The sequence below is a fragment of the Gallinula chloropus genome, assembly GCF_964237585.1.
Source record: "Gallinula chloropus genome assembly, chromosome: 1".
Taxonomy (NCBI): Eukaryota; Metazoa; Chordata; class Aves; order Gruiformes; family Rallidae; genus Gallinula; species Gallinula chloropus.
In genome coordinates this window covers 182,572,979-182,592,848 of record NC_140085.1, presented here as the reverse complement: position 1 = coordinate 182,592,848, position 19,870 = coordinate 182,572,979, and the positions used below count along the sequence as shown (strand labels likewise).

At 37.5% G+C, this 19,870-nt stretch overlaps 1 protein-coding gene across 1 annotated transcript in view; it reads right to left on the bottom strand.

Moving 5' to 3' along the window:
- LRCH1 (leucine rich repeats and calponin homology domain containing 1) overlaps positions 1-19,870 on the bottom strand; it is a gene marked incomplete at both ends in the record, with an annotated part of 112,697 nt that overhangs the window by 92,236 nt on the left and 591 nt on the right. The gene's annotated exons all lie outside the window — the stretch shown is intronic.

Below are 19,870 nucleotides of genomic sequence, written 5' to 3'. Positions count from 1 at the left end.
TTAGTGATTAACACAGTGACACTAATCCACTGACATTTAAAAGGAAGAGTTAGTGGCTGGAGACTGGTTTTTACAAAATGCAATTATGATACAAAACCAGGCCAGAGAAGGTCCAACAGAAAAACAATTGTACAAGGATGAAAACAAAATAAGATTCAGTTAGAATTTTGAGGTGCTCGCACTCTGCTGGTATTTACTTTTTCTGCAAAAGCAGAGAATAGGAATTTCAATTTGGCAGTCAGCTGCATACTTTACATAAGATTACTCTACAACATACGTAAGTGCAGAGCAAAATAATTAATATTAAATATATAAAAGTTTGACCCTGTAGAAAATTCTGTAAAACCATACTTCTGTAAGTATGTATTCTGAGATCAGAATGAAATACATACACAACCTTCTTGAATAAATTTTGCATAAATAACAGAAATTGTTCTTAAAATGGATCCTAAAAACTCCCATGACTCCTGATTTTCAAATTATGGAGATAAACACATGCCTTTGTTCTTTCAGCTACAAAAAAAAATTAACTCCAAATTTTAAGTCCATATGCCTGAAGTATGTATATGTGTGTACATAATTCTCTCTCATGTTTATGGGGACAGAATGACAGACTGGTTTGGGTTGGAGGACACCTCAAAGATCATCTAGTTCCAACCACTCTGCTGTGGGTAGGGACACCCTCCACTAGACCACGTCGCCGAAAGCCCCATCCAACCTGGCCCTGGGCACTGTCAGGGAGGGGGCAGCCACAGCTTCTCTGGGCAGCCTGTGCCAGGGCCTCACTACCCTCACAGGGAAGAATTTTACCCTCACAGGGAAGGATTTTAAATCTCCCCTCTTTCAGCTTAAGGCCATTAACCATTGTCTTGCCACTCCATGCCCTTGTAAATAGCCCCTCTCCAGCTTTCCTGTAGGACTCTTCAAGTACTGGAAGGCCACTATAAGGTCTCCTTGGAGCCTTCTCTTCTCTTGAGCTGAACAAACCCAACTCCCTCAGCCTGTCTTCATACATGTGCTTGCACATCCTGCAAATGAGAATACAATGCACAATGACTGAGGCTATTCTTTATTCAAGTACATCCTTGTTTGCAAAACTGCTTTATACAAAACACTGGATATGGAAATTACTGCTTAACAGCATAATTTTAAATATTTTGCCTGCATGAAACTAAAAACAAATGTGTTTTCACGTGAACAGTTACCCCAAGGAATAGCCTGTTAAGGAAATAAATTCTCATGACTTGATGGTGGCTTTAACTGGCTAATAAACTACCCTGACAATGACTGAAAGCATCTTCAAATTGAGTAAGATAAAAAGGCACACAAATCAAGTGAGGATAGAAAGTAATGGTGATCTGTAAATTAAATTTTCCTCAAAGTCTTACAAGAAAACATGAAGTACGTACATTGGTCACAGTCTCCCCAAAACAGAGGAGACTGATCTGGTAATCTTCAGAAATGTTGACTCAACTAGCCCTTGCAGAAGCCAAATAATTTATTCTGAAATTAAAATAAACATTCATTCTGGGAAATATGATCACACAGTGACTCTTGCAGTTCGCTAAAAGTACATGATATGCTAAATCACTGGTCAGAAAGGTGCTGGGGCTGTGGCAAGGCTATTTGTATTTATTCTGATAACCAGTTCAGCTTTGATTTTTGTCTTTCATTCATTTGAAGCATAATACTAGGTACACAATTACACATCATTTGGCTTTCTCTATACAAAAATGGCACATCAAAGGAACAAAGGATTTTTCTATACAGTCATAAATTAACAGATTCATTAACAAGAAAGAAGGTATTTAAATGTACAATGCAGTGTCATTCTGTTACAAGCTGTAAATTACCACTTGATATTAAGTAGCTTTTTCAAGTATCACTTCTGAGTAACAGAGGCCATTTAAATTAAAATTGACAAAACCATGTTATTCTTACATTGATTTTCATAAACTTTCATTTATTAAATAATCATTCCAAAAAACAGACCCACTTTCTTGCCCAACTAAAACAGAAAGCAAAGTTCTTAGATGCATCCCTTTTCAAAGGGTTCCACCTCAGAATTTTTCTGCAAAAAGAGAAGGTGGCATCAATCTTCTGTTCTCTTCATTTTTCCTCAGTGTCAGAGAGAGGTCAGGTTAAAGCAAAATAGGTCAAAATTTCCAACAGGTATCTACAGAGACTTAGCCTTGTTATCTTACTCTCACACACAGTACAGACAGACCGTACCATTCCAAGTCAACTGCCAAAACGCTCTGCAAAACTTGAGATTCATGTTACGTAACTTCAAAATTTTGCTCCAAATTAGTAAACTGCAGAAAAATGGCTGAGGGTGTACCTCTACTACAGTATTTACATAGTAGTTTTATGATACTAAGAGCCAAAGCTGCTGGTGTTTTACTGTTTGTTTTTTTTTTTTCCCTAAAATACCTATTACCACTGTGGAAATCCAGTGGAAATTCCCTAAGAACATTTTAGATTACGTAGTCAAATGATTATTATTTAAACACTGACTTCCTCCAGGTAATTTATTGCCAGGTACACTGACTGACAAACATTTTAAATGAACATTAAGGAACACAGAGTAACCCCCAAGGAAAATTCTGACATGCTACCAAACTCTATAAATGATGTACGGTAGGATATAAACTAAATTACTATCCTCACCCTGTTTCCTTTATCTTTAAAATTTACAGCTTACTATATTTATGAGGCCAATACTAGAGACAGTTAAAGGAGATTTAATCATACCTGTGTCCAAAATCATTCAATGCAGCTAAGACAGTAAGCCAAAACTCTATTTGCTACTATCTTGCCAGTGGCCTAATACACCACAGTCATTCATTGGTTTTAATCCTTTAGCCATGAAGGCTAACACAAAGTACAAAAACATTTGCATTTGTAGGGCTAACATTATTTAGAAGCCCAACATACCAGTTGCCTTTTCCGTTCCTCATCAATTTCTCCAGTTATAACCTGAAGATTGAAAGATGGTAGTTGAAATCTACCATTCAGAAAACTGACAGCTTTTGATGGGTGTTATGGGAATAAATTGATTTACATATAAAAATAGTGAAATGCTGCATTAATATTTTATGAAGTAGAAAACATACTGATAACCACATTTCAGAACTGAAGATTCAATTAATGGAAGAGAATTTTGTGAAAATGATATTCTAAGAAATCACTTGATTAAATGTGTTACTGCTCTTGAAGCTACTAAAAAAAATAATTAAAAATCCCATGGAACGATACTGATGCTGAGTAGAACAGCCCTCAGTGTATTTCATTACCTAAACCATTTTACACTAATTTATGGCTGAATCATAAAAGTAGTCTGGTTTCATCTGGCCACAGATGAGTTCTGCTCCAGATTTTAATCTGATTAAATTTTAAAAATAGGTTTTAATCATGTTGCTTTTTACAGCTACAGTTTCTGGTGATTTTATTAAGAAACTAAAGGGAAAAAACCTAAGGAAAACAAGTATTTGTCCTCTACTCTGTTCCTCTAACTAGGGTGAGGGAGGGGGGAGACTTTCACATCTTTAAACAGTATCTAATGAAGTTATGTTGTAGTGACACTGCATACAGTGAAAATACACTGCAGTTAATATATTAAAAGATAATTTTCTATCATTCAGATACCGAAATACAAGAACAAATTATCTTATTATTTTAGTATTTACATTACTGGCAACATAGTACTACAGTTTCCCCAAGACAGTTTGAAAGTAAGAAGTAAAACCAAGGATAAAATCCAAGACCATACATGGTAGCTATTGAGAAAGAATAACTACCTGTCAACAGCTATAACTACAAAATCATATTATATAAAGACATCTATAATGCTACAGTCACAGCGACAAAGACATACTGAATGTCACTTTGAACTAAACTGAGATGCTGACAGCAGGCTAAATACAGAACTGTGACAGGAGAACCTGTTAAGCAAATAGGTTGAATAAACCTGTGCTGAGGTTCATGCAGATAAAAGTCAACAGTAAGCTACTTTACACAGCTATAACCCAGTCCTAAATAGTATAATTTATTTCAGAAATTCTGAACAGGGAAAATCCCACATACATCAGTCAGAAGGGATTTTGCCAATAACTTCAGCTATACCCACCTTACCCCTACCTGCATTTGTGCATGAAGCTACCAAAAAAACCCCCCAACAACAAAACCCATCCCAACCTCTCCAAACTTACTTTGCTTTGCTTGTGTGTGCAGCTTTTCTGTTACCTAACAAACAGTCTTTATCTCAACCCAGAAGCTTCCACACTTTCACCTTTCCGATTCTCTTCTCCACTCCTTTGGGGCGGAGTGAGCAAGCAGCTGTGTGGGGCTTGGTGGGGTTAACCCAGAACAAGTAAGGAAAATTTACTGCCAGACCACTTCAAAAGTTTAGTAATTTTAAGCACAGGCATTCCACAGCTGCCATCAGAACTTAAAGAAAAAACACCCCAAACACTATCTCAACCCAAATAATCTGCGTCTTGTAGTATTTTTCCCAAGCATTTCAGGCTTCACTGCTACAAGTTCCTCCTTGTACAACACCTTTCATATAGAGAAACCTCAGCATACCCGGAACAGTGTCTAAAGTGATAATCAAGACCACCAAATTCTCCTTTAAAGTGTTGAAAACATTTCCAAAATGCTTTACCCTAGGTCTTCAGTATTCCCTAGACAGTCTAATGATGACAGTCTACATTTGGTGATAGACGCCAAGTATGTCAGAATTCATGTCAATACACAACTGAAGCAAAGCTCTGCAAGTGGGTATATGGGTAAATCTGCCAGCAGACAAAAGGTGTCCAAGCAGTAAATTCTGCATAGATTGTAAACAAAAGTTAATCACCTTGGGTATTCTTTGACCAAGAAAATGTGCGGAATTCACAACAGGAGGAATACCTGGGAGTGCGAAATACTTGGGAATGCATCAGCTAAATGAAATATGCTTCAGCTGGCAAGAGCAGATTGAACAAGTTCATACTCGACCTTGCTTTGCACAGGTGGCTGGATCAGACAACCTCCAGGGCTCCCTTCCATGCTGAGTTACCCTAGGACCCCGAAATATTTAGATACAAAGTAGAATAAGGCTTTTATTAAATTAAATCATATTTTAACTGATACTTGCCTTCTTATTTACAAACAACTATTCTAAGAAGCTGGTCTTGTGAAGTTGCAATTAGACCTTAACCAAGAGTTGCCAAAGGGAAATGTCATCACTAAAAAGAAATGCCAGTTGAACCAAAATTATCACAAGCGAGAGAAAACTGAAGATAAGAGATCCACAAGACACGAAACACAGCTTTGCCATCCAATAAAGGCAGCTGAAGGGGTATGTTTTAGAAAGATCACAAAATTACCAGAAGTGGAACCTATACTGCACTCATTTAGAATATTTTAAATGGTATAGGTAAAAATCCAAACCACCTACTAATGTATTTTTATTGCCTTAGATATGATCACCTGGACATCAATCCACCAATTCACCTTAAACAGTAAGTCTGCTTAGCACGCAATTCCTTTTATGTCATTGATACTTCTAAAACTGGTCTTTTATGTACTGGCTGTAGCATATAAAAAAATCTGATGTCATCTGCATTCCACCAAGGGTGGAGGCAGACAAGCACTTTCTCAAAATGAGTTCCCAAGAAATCCACATTTCATAAAACCAAAACATCCTGTTTCTATAAACAGAATTGTCAAGCAATCCAATCTAGAACGAATACTCAAGGAGGAATTCCTAATTCAGAAGCAACGTTTTCTGTATTTTATTTCTTCAACATTAGAAATAACTTTCATTCCTATGTCCCTAATTCATATAGCAAAACACCTAAGCAGAAACAAGCATAAAATTATTGGAAGAAAAAAAAAAATCTGTAAAAAAATCCCACCAGAAGCTAAAACTTGTACAGTCCTGAAATTAATCCCATTCTATAACCTCGTGTGAATATACTGCCTACAAGAAGAATCCTTCTGATTTGTTCATAACAGAACATCAGTCATTTTGATTTGGTTAATCCACCATCTACTCAGAGAAACTGAACAATATCCTCACAAAAGTCATTAAGCATGAGAAAACTTTTAGATGGATTTCTTCACAACCCAACATTAGTCAAGATTTTCTAGACCACACTCCTTAGAATACAAAGCCATTGCTGATCAAATCTCCAAGTGATTGATACTAATGGTGCTGTAAGTAACAGCAAGGTCAAGTTGTAGACACATGAGGGCCTGGATCACATCACACAGTAGGTTGAACACAATCAAGCTCGTATTTAACCCTATGTTCTGGTGGTTTAGGCCTGGCCTAAAATCTTAAAAATACAACATGTAAGAATGCAATCATAGCCGTGGGAAGCAATAGCATAAGCCTAGAGCTGGTGACAATCACAAGCTCCCACAAAGGTGCCGATGACTATCATGAAAGTCGGGTGCAAAAACAGCAATTATTGATAAATGAGCTGAATATAAATTACCCCACTAACAGTATTTGCAAAGCACCTCACAAGCGGTTGTGTCCAGTTGTTGAGTGAATAAGTAAAAGATGATAAAAAGGTTTAAGCACCCAAAAACCTATGAGATTTCATGAAATTACAAGATTTCAGGTCTGACATGGTATTTCATGGCAGAACACCAAACGTTTGCCTGTTTAGGACTGACTCACAGGCTGCTGCAACATTCACTACAGCAATGTAAGATACTAGCAGACTCGCCTCTATCCCCACTCCTCTGCCAGCTGTTACCTTCCTCAGAACACGGGCAGCAGGTAGAATCACATGCCAGCTCCTCAACACCATAATTCAGAGCCTGTCTTATTTAGATCCATCTTCATCATCAGTTAGTCTGGTCACCCTAGTTAGGTGGGCGGTACCTTTCAGTAGGAAAGGCAGATGGACAACTGAAGTGGCATCTTAAACTAGGCTCATTAATTAAACCTCATTAATCGAAGTCTTATTTTATTAAAGACAAAAGTAAAAATCAACTTATGAATGACTGCAGAAGAGTGAAAGTCTGACACAGTAGATTTGCTGACCAAGCAGGTAAGGAAAAAAGAATAAATTATCAGCAGTTCAAGCTATAATACAAAACAGTGTCATTCCTTATTTATTCACAAAGGAAATATATAATCAATCATGCTGGCATACTTGAAAACTGTGAAAGTACCTATGACCCATACATTTCTTATTCAGATACAAAGACTCAGGGAAATTTATGGCCAGGGTAAGGCAGAAGGTCAAATTCTATCAACATAAATGTCTCTATTAGTATTAAGACTTATCAATCATTCCATGCTTCAACAAGTATAGTCCACTAGTCCTAGAGTGAAAACAGCAGCATGAAACAAAGTGAGATATACCTGGCAATGAACGACAAAAGTGACTAAATATTCTTCAAATATTAGAGAAATTCCTCCTAAAGAAAGCAGCTTGTTAATAAAGCAAAACTTTAGCAGCTTATTGCTTGCTACCTTTTTCTTTTTCATAACACCATTCCTCATTGATTTAATCATACTATTCCAAGAGAAAGATATACAGTGGACATGCTCATGTAATCAGAATAATTACCACTAAAGTTATTAAACTCACGTTTCTCAATTTTTTCCCTACATCCCAACCAACTGGCCTGTCTTCAGGCTATTCTTCTTTACATGCATCAAGGAAGGATTTAGAAACACATGAAAAAGTAGAACTGTATTATGCATAAAGTAGAGCAGGTATAACCTTTTTTTTAATATATAATGTATTTAAATACACACACAATGACTTAATGCAAATACAGTAAGACTGAGCACGAAATATACCTGGGGCGTTTTTCCAACCTGAATCAATTACCACTAGAAAAACACCTTGTAACTGCAAATATTTGTATTTTCCTAGGATGAAAAAATTGAAAAATAAAAGGGTTTTGTTAAAGACAAGGAAAGAAAATTTCTGGAGTCAGTATAATTCCTTCAAATACTGTTATCTGAGAAAGTGATTTATCTTCAATAAATACCATATTAAAAAACCACTTTAACATAGCCACCATTCTATGGAACTATTTGTCTAGAGGTTATAAGCAAGAAATGTAAACCGCTTAGACCACTTCGCCACCAAACCATGAAACAAAAGATTGTATTTTAGAGGGACAGATGAATTTACAACTGTCAGCAAGGTTTCCAACTAAATCAATCTTTCTGCAGAGTATCCTATAAAAGCTGATCTAGAATGATTCTTTTTCATAAATGGTTTAGAACAAAGGTTTTTTTATTTTAGAAACAATCATTTTGGAGTTAGTTCTCAAACATTAGCAATGATACAGAATTAATGGTCTTTGCAGAGTCATTCACTATTCTGGTCATGTCAAATTTGTATGATTATAAAATTGATCAGAACTCATTTTATTTTGGCCATATTTCCAGACTCTTGTATCGACAAACCCTTACACTGCAAATTTAGAACAACTCAATAGTGATTTCTCAGGAGATTTTAAAATGAGTGTTTTATGGATGTTTATGAGCTATGTCTAGAGCAACAGTGATTTTCATGCAGAATTTGTCCATGCTGATTTAACTCACAAAAAAATCAATATAATTGTGTTTTTATACAAATTCTAGTCAGGAAAACCTTACTTTCATGCAGCAACATCCATTATTCCCACTTCTTCCAATTAAAAAAAAAAAGGAAAGTATGTAGAAGGAAGCAATACCCAACCTTTTCATAAGTTTTCTCTTTTTTCAGACCTTTTACTGGTATAAGATTTTTCAGATTTAAATAATTAGCTTTTCATTATTTTTCTGACTATTCCAAACTTCTGGTTATGTAATCATCCAATCTCTTCAGAGCACTACATTTACTGTAAACACACATGCTTGTTTCTTGGGGGGGTCATTTGGGTTTTTGGTGGGGGAGCATCCACTTTTAAAAGTAAATCCTACTACACTGGATAAAGAAACTTCACAAACTCATTCTATACATACGAGAATAGTCTCAACTGCAACGCTCGTTGCTTCACTGCTCCCTATGGGCAATATCCTGGTTTATTTCTTCATTGTAGAGCCTTTCCCTGTAAAGGCTAAACTTTAAACCCATTCTTACTCCCCTTTAACAAGCACTTGTAGAAGAGCCTGGGTTTTTTTTCAGGCTACTGTTGCTTCATAGATAAACATGGCTTAAATTTTTCTGATAAACTGAACGTTGGAAGGATCACATGGCCACATCTCCCACAGCTTAACATTTAAGTGCATAACTAAAATGCCTCAGTGAGACTACCAATTACTGCAGTTATGTTACTACCGCACAGAGCTGTTCAACACCAAACTGAGCTGCAAGATTCCAGAAGCCATTTTTAGCCTCGGGCAGTAGGCCAAAAATAACCTTTTCAGTTCTCTAAGAAGCCAAATGTAGAGATATGAAAACTGACAGCAGTACAGCACTTCTTGCCAAAGTACTGACTTTTTTTGTGAAGTTTATACTCTTTCAGATTACCTGATTCTTAACTGATTGCAAATCTACAGTGACATTCCTTTAGACAATGTGTATCTCTGAACTGTACTATCATGCTCCTGTGCCAGGAGCTACTATAAAGAGCTGTTCGTTTCTGCATTGTGTTAGTACACTTAAAGTCACTCCCAGGGCTTAAGACCATAATGAAAGCTTCAAGGTTTACATCTTTACTACTATCCCAACAGTCAATTAAAATGCCTCAACCTCCATTCTTCTTACACCGTCTTGAGATGTAAAAATAAGAGCTAGAAAACCAAAGGTGGATTCCTTATACAGTTTCGTCCTTGATCTGTTCTGAGATCTGGGTTCAGCCACTCAAATTTCTGATCCTCAGATTTTTTTTAAAACTGCAAAACCAGGAATAACACACATCATTATAGAACAATAGTATAACTGAGAAAAGTGAGGTTTGCAAGGTAAATTTTAACAGAACCATAGAACAAGATCTATGCTAGGGCCAATTCAAAGTAGAAATCGGCTCTCAAAGTTCATATAACAACACTCAATATCACATAAAAGGCTTTAAAATTAACTGAAGTACAAGAAAATCCAAAGACTATTTTCTCCAACCTTATAAGCTCCTGATTCATCATCTGAATGTCAAAGCTACACACAGCACACTAACACAGCAGTAATAGCTACAAAACCGTGATGATACAGAGAACACCCCGAGAGAATGACTGTCTTGCCTCTAAATTCGCTTACAAAAGTTTCAGGAAATTTGAGTTATTGGATACTTTATGTTAGCTCATCTTTTCATGCAAATTGTAAGATCCATACTACTTGCATCAAAGATTTTCTTTTTTCCATAGAATTCATAGAATTGTAGGGGTTGGAAGGGACCTCGAGAGATCATCGGGTCCAACCCCCCTGCCAAAGCAGCTCCCTAGGACGACCTTCACTTTGTTGAAGTTGGGAACATGGGGGACCGGGGGGAGAGAGAAAGAGGGCAGTTCCAAAGACGCAGAAGAAACATGTCACTTTCTTAGAGGAAAAAAAATCAATTCACACTCAGACGTTTCTTTCATACCCCCAAAAAAACTCAGAAAAATAATGGATGAAACTCAACTTTGTCAAACTAACTTGATAGTTTTCCATCAAATTTGAAAGTTCAGATGATGAATGGAAACATCCATTACAATACTGCTCTAATTCAGCAAAGCACTGCATTATTTTCTGCATATTTTGACTAACATCCTATGTCATCTGCTCATAAAAGACCAGAACCAAAAAAAAAAATAAAATCAAGAACTACATGCAACAACAAAGTATGCTGATGTTGTATATAAACTAGGTACCGGTACTGACAGGTCTTAAAAAACCATTTTAGAAAGACCCCACAAATTCTTGGTCATACATCTTTCTTTAAAAACATAACTAAGCAGGGAAAAATATCACCTCTGGTAAAACGTGCAAGTGGCAGGACATGTGCAAGTGACAAAAAAATAAGTCACTAACACACAGAAATCTAAACTGTCTGCTGAACAAAGCACAAACAAAAAGCAAGACAGACTGAAGTTCAAATCTTTGAACAGTGATCACAGGCAAAACTCTAGTGAGCAGGGAAGCGACATCATACATAGTGGAAGGCAAAAGGACAGAGTTCTTGAACTGGGATGAACTCAAAAAAAAAAAAAAAAAAAGACAGAAAGAAGAAACAAAACCCTAGCAACACAACATACAACAGGCATGGGAAACATGAGTTTAAGCTCTTCCCCTTAACCAATCACAGCTGCTATTTAATGACCAGGGCATCTTCTCCCTGTCTCCCTGACTGCCAAGAAGGGTCCCTTCATCTTTAACCAGAAACCCTACCCCAGAAATCTTCATTGCTGTATGCTTTTAATTATATAACATGAATGACGTTACATTCTTCCTCCTTCCCCACCGAACACTCACACAGCTTTGTCGTTACACTTGCCATGCCTTAAAAAGTCAACACTGAATAAATTCAGCTAGGCTTTGCTATTCTCAAAATACAGTCACAGAACAATTGCAATGGTACAACCTGCCAAGTATTCAATCATTTCATCCCTTATTTCTTCTGTCCCTAAGTGTATAAACAGTTAAAAGCTAAAATAATAAAAAAAGGTAATTTTAATAATAACTTTGCTTACTGTGACAGCAATTTCACTACCATTAAATCCTGAGACAAGGTTCTTCCTATACAAGGACTGTTACTTTATTATTTTGCATATCTTGCCTTATTTCCTGTAAACCTCATCCAAGCTTGTATTCTGCTCTACTTCTTTCCTTAGATTCATCTCCAGTTTAATTTTCTTTTCCCAACCCATTCCTTACATTTTCCTATACTTCTCCATCAGTTTCAGTGATCACAAGTTTATCCTTGAACATACTTTTTATTTCTTTCTGTTCACCAAACAGATCCAACTTGTCATTCATGCTTTCCATATTTAAATTTGAAAGGGTTTTTTCCATTTCTCATCTGATTTTTTTTAATTTTCCCTTTTTGCCTAATGTAGTACTACAAAGGAACGGTGCCACTGCAAATGACATAGCCAAAGACACAAGCTTCAGATGTTAAAAATCCTGACATGACTGCCTACAGATGATAAATCAAAACTGAAATTGTCATTTGTAGTTACTTTGCTAGTTTATTTTACAGTCTACAAATAAATCAAGGGACCTGCCTTCCAGGCTTTTTTTTTTTTTGGCTGAACTTAGTTTCTTTAATTCAAAAAAGTATTTAACCTGAAATCCTGCACCCACATATTATTGCCAGCTGTCCCAGAAGTGTCTCTTTCTTCCACAAAGTAGTATTTGTAGCACTCCGTTTGTAGAAAGCACTAGATTGGTCTATATATTTAAATCCAAAAAACAGAAGCTAAATCTGTTAGCAATCTTGCATTTTTTTTTCTGTTTTGAAAGCAGGTGTTTCAAGTTTACATTGATATTGAGAACGTCCACTCCAAGAAGGAAGGATTATCAAGAAAAGTGCAGAAAAAAATGTAGAGACACAAAACACAGTCTTCACAACATTTGCAATTTATATAGGCAAGTAGTTGGCATGTTTCAATATACTAAATTATTGAAAATCAGAAGAGGTAATAGACATGTATCTTCCAACATATTTTCATATTTGTTCAGTACAAATAATTCCCTCCATTCTGTTGCCTCTATTTCCAAACCAAGGAAAAGAATCAGTATCACCTGTACATGTCACATTCTCCAGACTCAGTATTACAATTATGGCAACTCCCTCCTAGGAATAAAATCACCTAGCTACAGAAAACCAACATAAAAAACTTGTCCATTCACAGGTCACTTAACATGGTGCTCAGCTGTTTTGCTCCTGTTCTGTTCCTCATAAAGATCAACTCATTAACTATTCTGATACTCAAAACCTCCATCTACTTCCAGTAACTTCTCTAACAATACCTAGAGGTGCTCCCACACCTTGCCATCATGAAATTAGCACTACCTTTTAACAAAAGGAGTCTGAATTCCCAAAAGCTCAGCTGAACATTAAGTATTTCATGCACCTTCAAAAGTGAGTGAAAACATCAGGCTCCAAATTAAATGTAAAACTAACCCTCATCTGGCTCTGCCAAGATCATCATCTCACAAGTTCTGACTTCTCTTTTTTTCTTTAAAAATATTTCTCCTACAAACTGGGATAGAAGGATGAAAGACTGTTATTGTTTTTTCTATTTTTAAATAGTTATGATGTTTACAGATATTATGGTGTATGGCACCATACAAGGAAAGAAAGGGATAAAAAGACAAGCTGGCCAGCAAGACACCCTTGGGGGGTAAAGAGGCTAGAGTGAGTTAACTCCTCCCACAAAGACGCATCTACCCACAAATTTAGCAGACAGTTAATTACTCCTCCAGAAGCTTAACTCCTCAGTACCTTTCCAAAGTAGGTGGGAAAGTAGTACATGCTTACTGACAGGGCCAGCAAGAACACAACAGGAGAATGAAGAGCCTGTGGCCTGGGGAAGTTACTCATCCTTCCTAGAATGGTCATACTCATATGCAAAACATCACTCCCTCCCTCTTGGTTGATCCTGCAACTCTGTAAGCAGCAAAAAAAAAAAGCCACTGGCTTTTCCTTCTGCAAGCAAATGGGTGTTATACTTCCCAAACTTAAATTCAAAAGTTAACATTTTGAAGTATGAATTTTACGCGACTATTTGTAGCACAAAGAACATAAATATTTTCTCCATGTTTTCTTAATTCTCTGTTCACAAAGTTCTAAACAACATTATAAGCACAACTGCTCAAGAAATCCGTTTTCCTCAGTTTTACAGATATCAGAGGAGTGTCCAAGCCAATACACTCAATCAAGAATACTTACCTCACCTCCCTGCTTATCCCTTCCCTTCCTTCCACTTCTACCACTTTATATATTTTCACTCAGTACATCACAAATCTCCACTCAGTTTGTTACCTTCTGCCTCTGAATCATACCTTTTCTATCAATTTTCTTGTTCAAATGTGTATTATGTTGGGGTATTTGCCCCCTCCTCCTTCCAAGTCACAGTTCTACCGGGCAAGTACTCACTCTACTTTGTCATATTTGATTCTACCCTGGTCTCTTCCCCTCACAAAAGTATTTTGTGTTTTCAAAACTCTATGTATAGTAAATGTATTAAGATTCACAGTGTCTCTCCTGTTTTAGAGATGTCTAAATCAAGACATTTGTGCCAAGGACACAAAAGAAACAGAGATGGGGAAGGAAGAAAAGGAGACACACAAGCCACGTGGGAATATTAGGAATATTTGGGTTCTACCTCCCACAAGGCCAATAATCACAAGCGAGTGAATCTTCAAAAAACAAACGTGTTCTGCTAGAAGCATCTGAAAAGGAACCTGTAACACCCTTACTAGTGTAATATAACTTTTGGAGCTCTGAGTTAGTCCTTTCCAAGGCAGATGCACCAAGGGCACAGAAAGTGACATTTCCACAAAAGCAGTCTCCATCCATTGGCATAGTGAGGCCAAATATGGCTTTGGTGATTCTAGGTAGAGCCATTTAAAAAACAGCCACCCTAAACTGGAAGTTAACTTGGAGGGTAAGGGTTCAGTAAACAGCTGAGCTTACTCCTTCTGAAACTGAAAGGCTGCACGCTCTACAAACAAAACAAGCTAATAAAAAAAGAAACAAATAAAAAACACACTAGAAATGGAGATGGAAGCGCACACAGGGAGTCAAGGGCAGAAAGACTAATCTGCTCAAGCCACATTCTGAAACAGTAACCAGGCAATTGAGTACTCCTAATTTGTTTCATGCAGTAAAGGGAACTCTGAGCTAATTCACTTTATTTTGTACTGAGAGGAGCCTAACAGCACCTGCAAAGTCAATGATTTTCAGCTACCAGGGCATAAATCTCCAGACAAAAGAGGTTAACTTTCAAAAGCACAACAGAACAGGCTCTATATAGCAAAAGAACAAATAGACTCTTTTCAACAGAGTCAATAGCTTTGATGTTTATATGATCCACAAGCAAGGATATACCCAGACTTGGGGAAGAAAAAAAAAAAGACCAAAAGGCTCTAAAGGGTATTCTGCAGTTGTAAGTTGCTAGGCACCTCTGTGTTTCTGAAACTTTCATTTAGTTTGATAAAGCTCTTTCACAAAGCACTCCTTACAAGAAAAAAAGAAAAAGACACCAGAATATGTTAATAATATGTCCAGCCAGATCCAATTAAGAAGTTGCAGTCTAAAATTGCATTTTTACTGTTGGACACAAAACTGGATTTATCTTCATTTTTATAGCCTTGATGTAAAGGCATTATGTAGTAATCTCAAAAAAGAATTATACCTCATAAGTTTTGGCTGCGGAGCAATATGCAATTCATTTGTGAAAATAAACAAACATACTTCCTCCTCTCTCCCTGTCCTAATAGGCTTGGGATAGTAGTTGTGTAAGAGACACAATAAAGAAAGTTAGAAACCTTCAAGTAAACACAGGAAGGCTGTAGGAAGGGACTGACTACTGAACATAAAGATGAAACGGTTTTGTTCTTTCTTTCAGATTTTTAATTAAAGATGTTATTTTTATTGATATGAGTTTGCATAAAATGAGCAAAATTAAAGATTCATGAGAAGCCTCATCCAAAAAGCACCAATATAATCAAAACAGAAATTCAAGATGATTAATTATAACCTGTTCAAAGCAATAATCATCAGAGAGAATTCTTAAAAGGAGAGGGACATACGAAATCTCTTTTATTCCCTAGCGAACAAGTAGTATCTAAATTCTAAAGATGAGTCCATTTGGCAGTCATTTTTGGGTCATGAAAGTGTACAGTAGCACAAACTAGTTGACATCTGTGACAACTTTCTCAGTATAACGTGCATTTACTGTACGCAGAACCAACTGCACATCTACTGCTACAAGTAGAAGAATTCTCAGAAGTGAAGGAAGACAAGTTAATAAAGGAGTTGGGAAAAAAAAACAATCAGTGAGAATGAATTATGGCAATCTATTATACACAGTTATTCTTTAAAAAATGGAAATAAGGATTTATTATTATCAAAGAGGACTGAAAGGAACATACTGAATCTGCACTAGTATCAATCAATCAAACAAGAAATACTTTTTCAGGAAGACAAGCAGAAAGAATTTACAACTGCTGGGTATAAACAAATGCATTCCTGAACTTAACTATAATGGAAGATAACTTGTAAATTTGGTTGTTTGCTTGTTTTTTTTTTTCCTTAACGTGACCCCACAGGAAGCACTTGGATGTCAGAATCCAAACTAAAGGGCCCAAAAACTAAGCTAAAAACACTTCAGGTGCTACTGTGATTTTCTAACTGTCTTGAAAACAAATACATAGTTGTACAGTACAAACAACTATTCCAAAGATGCCACCAGGCAGACTAAGACATCTTCAGCACAGTGCTGTCTGGGGCGCATAGTCCGGTTATAAACACTTGAAAAAACAGCAGGTAGAAGTCCTTTTGTCTAGTGAGCATTCTAAACCACAAAAAATAAACACATACTCTTTCCAGAATTTCATACCATCCAAAACAGCGCTCCAATACTTCAAATTGTATTTCTTTTCAAACAATCTAACACTTGATTAAACAACATATTTGCCTCTTTCCCATGTCATCCCTAAGAGGAGCAAGCCTAGCCACAGAAGAAATACGGATGAGACAGGTGTTCACCAGAAAAGGTTCAGAGGATCTGTACTCAGAAACAGAGCCAAAGCCTACAGAAAGAGGTTGAAATGATACAGGCAGCCATGGTTACACATTTAACTAACAGCTTTCAGGCTTTTTATCCCTGTTTTATAGATTGCTTCCAGCATTCCCAGTGGTTTTGAGGAGTATAATTGCATACTATTACTTAAGAACTATGATTACCGTGCCGCTGGCTTCTGCATAACCCAGCCTGTAATAAAAGTGATAAGAATAGCATTTATTATTTTTGAAATGGTCTTTGCAATGCATCCACACTGATGTGGTTTAAAACACATGACTAAACTCAAGATACTTTACATGGAGGTTTTATTTTCTTCTAACAGTACTGCACACCACACAAACTCCCTTCTGTGTGCAAAGTTACCGCCTGAAAGTTCATCTGACCGGGTCACTCAGCTCTTGAGCAAAACTTTCAAAGGCTGAGGAAGAAACATCCTGTTGTGTCACCACGAGCAAAATTCTACATTCAATGCAAAGAAAAGTCACAGCAGAAAAAGCATATCAAGAAGCTGCAGAAGTAGCAAGTGACAAGTATAGTTAAGCCTCCTCAATTATTACTTCAGTAAGAACTAGAGAAGTCTAGCAGTTTAGTCCCAGCTATTAAAGGCAACCAAGCAACATCCCTTTCATAACTGTATTAATTGCCATATAAAATCCAACTTCTAACTTCAGGAACAAAATAAACATATGCAAAGATAATTTAAAGTTTAACACTTCTTCTGTCTTCCTCAGACCTGCCTAAAGCCACCTGAACTTCTCTAAAAAACAAGCTTGATAATATTTTATTTGAGCATATCTGTAGACTATCATCTCAATCCCCAAACACTGTCAGTATCTAACACTAAAACACTGTCAAGATGCAGACATGGTTTCAGCTTTCTGGAAATCCCCTGCTCCTCAGATCTCTAAACTCAATCCCCCAGACTAGTCTTTTCTAAATCAACAACTGTCCATATTTTTCAGTGAGACTGGCCCTCTTTAGCAAAAAAAGCTTTAATACTGAATGGCTACCCCTACCCAAACACCAAAGTTTCAGGGCTTCAGGGACATGTCAGCACATCTGATGCAAAAGTAAAAGCCACTCACTGTGAGGACATATTCCAAGTAGTACAAGAAAGAATTGATTTTATACTATGCACATTTATGGAGAGGAAGCGAGAAAGCAAATTCCCATCAAGAGTTTGCCCAAAGAGCTTCAGAAACCTGGGCTTAAGCCAAGTGTCTATTCTGTTTCTATAGTCTACTTATGTAATTGTAACAAGTGAAAAGGAACACAGATTTTTCAGAAATATATCAACATATGACTTAACTCACAAGGCAAACAATTCCCATTAAACAGTTACAGCATGCTGTTACAAACAAAAATATAAAGTAACTATAGATTAAATGCATAGTTCTCCTAAAACAGGAGAACTGAAAAAGGGCTGCTGTTGATACAAGACTGAGACACGGGGTGCACTACACAGCCATTTACATTAAACATTTAATTTCATAATAAGTGCCTTCTATGTAAACTCCAACAAAAGCACATTAACATTGGAAGACAAAGATTACTTTTTTCCTGAACTCTCCTCTGATAAAGCATATAAACACACAAGAATCACGTACCACCTATACATACAACACACACCTCATGCTTGTACAGAATACTTACACCATATATAATTACTAACATGAAATCAATGCCAACCAATTTTTTTTTTTTCCAGAACATAATTCCAACAGTTTAGATCTAGGTAACGTTCTGGATTTCTAAACTGCCCATATCATGTCAAGTTTTCACTAGACTACAACTTTAAAAAAGAAAAGAGCTGAGACATCTTGCCTTGGGGGAGACAAGCCAGCAGTCACTCTAACTGCATACAGTTCACTCTGGCGTTGTATCCCTTTCACTATCATATCTGTTACTAAGTTGGTTAACCGTTAGCATGGCAATTCAGGCTAGTTTCATTCACAAGGTCCCTTCATATTTGTCTTTTATCAGCACGATGATATAGGCGCTCATACAAACTGCTGTGAAATCATCTCGGCAACAGCTCAGTAACAACTGCATATGCCACCTACTACACATCCCAGACATTATTCCGTTCCCTATGGCTGGGACAGATACAATTATGCAGCAAGCACATATGCCTTAAAGTACAGCATGGCCTAAGTACCATCACGTGCAGGAGGAGCTGAGAATTTAGGTTCATGTTATCACATGTTTGTGTGCAGGTATAGCACCTGCTGTTTTGTGGAACAAGTGACAACTTGCCTGCACGTCTGCTGTTACCACACAGCTATCTTCAGCAGGCAAACGGGGACACAAAAGGGCACACAGAGGAGGTATGCTAAACATCTTCAGAATACGCTAATATATTCTTCTAGTGTGGGTCTGTACTGTTCTACCTAGTTATACTATGTAAAGACTGGATTAGATTCCAACCTTCAGCACAAACAGGGACAAGAAAACAGGGGACTGCCCTCTTAGGTGAGAAACAAGTGTGTCTTTTTTCATGTTGAAGGGTATGAGACCAAGGTGAGTGAAGACCGGACAGACCTCCCTCACCACTCCTATCTGCTGTGTTGTCAGGCCTGTCCCCTCTGCAGATTTATGTAATGATGGTGTCCCCCACTGCAGAATATGTACAGTGCCTGCAAAGACAGAGAATCCTCTCCACATTTGCCTTGGAATATAGCATTGCATACAGAGCTGGAACTACAGCTACATGACTGTAAGGATAGATGGGTGGATGTCAACCCTAATGTCAGATAAATGGGATTTGTGAAAGGTAGCACATTCCCTGGGGTAGCTGCAGAGCAGAAGTGTTGCAACGGACATGTCTCCACCTGTGGCATGTAAAGAGGTGACACGTTCAGAGGCACACAAGTGTCTTCATGTGGTTACAGACTTCCATCCCCTCTACGCCAGGTGGGTCCACCCACGTGCAGTGGGACAGGAGAACACATGTGTCACATGCATTCCTCACACAACAAAGGTGGGCTGGGTGCCACCTTGAACCTCATCGGTCAGGGAAGGGTGGGACAGAAATGCACAATCCCCAGAGGGGAAAGAAGACAGGTGCAAGCAGAAATTCCCCCACACACTCCCTCAGTGTGCCACGGAGAGCCAGCTCTGCCTCACCAAATACGGGGCGGGGTGGGGGGAGGGAACAGAGGGGGGTGTGCAGCTACCCAGCCATATGGGAGC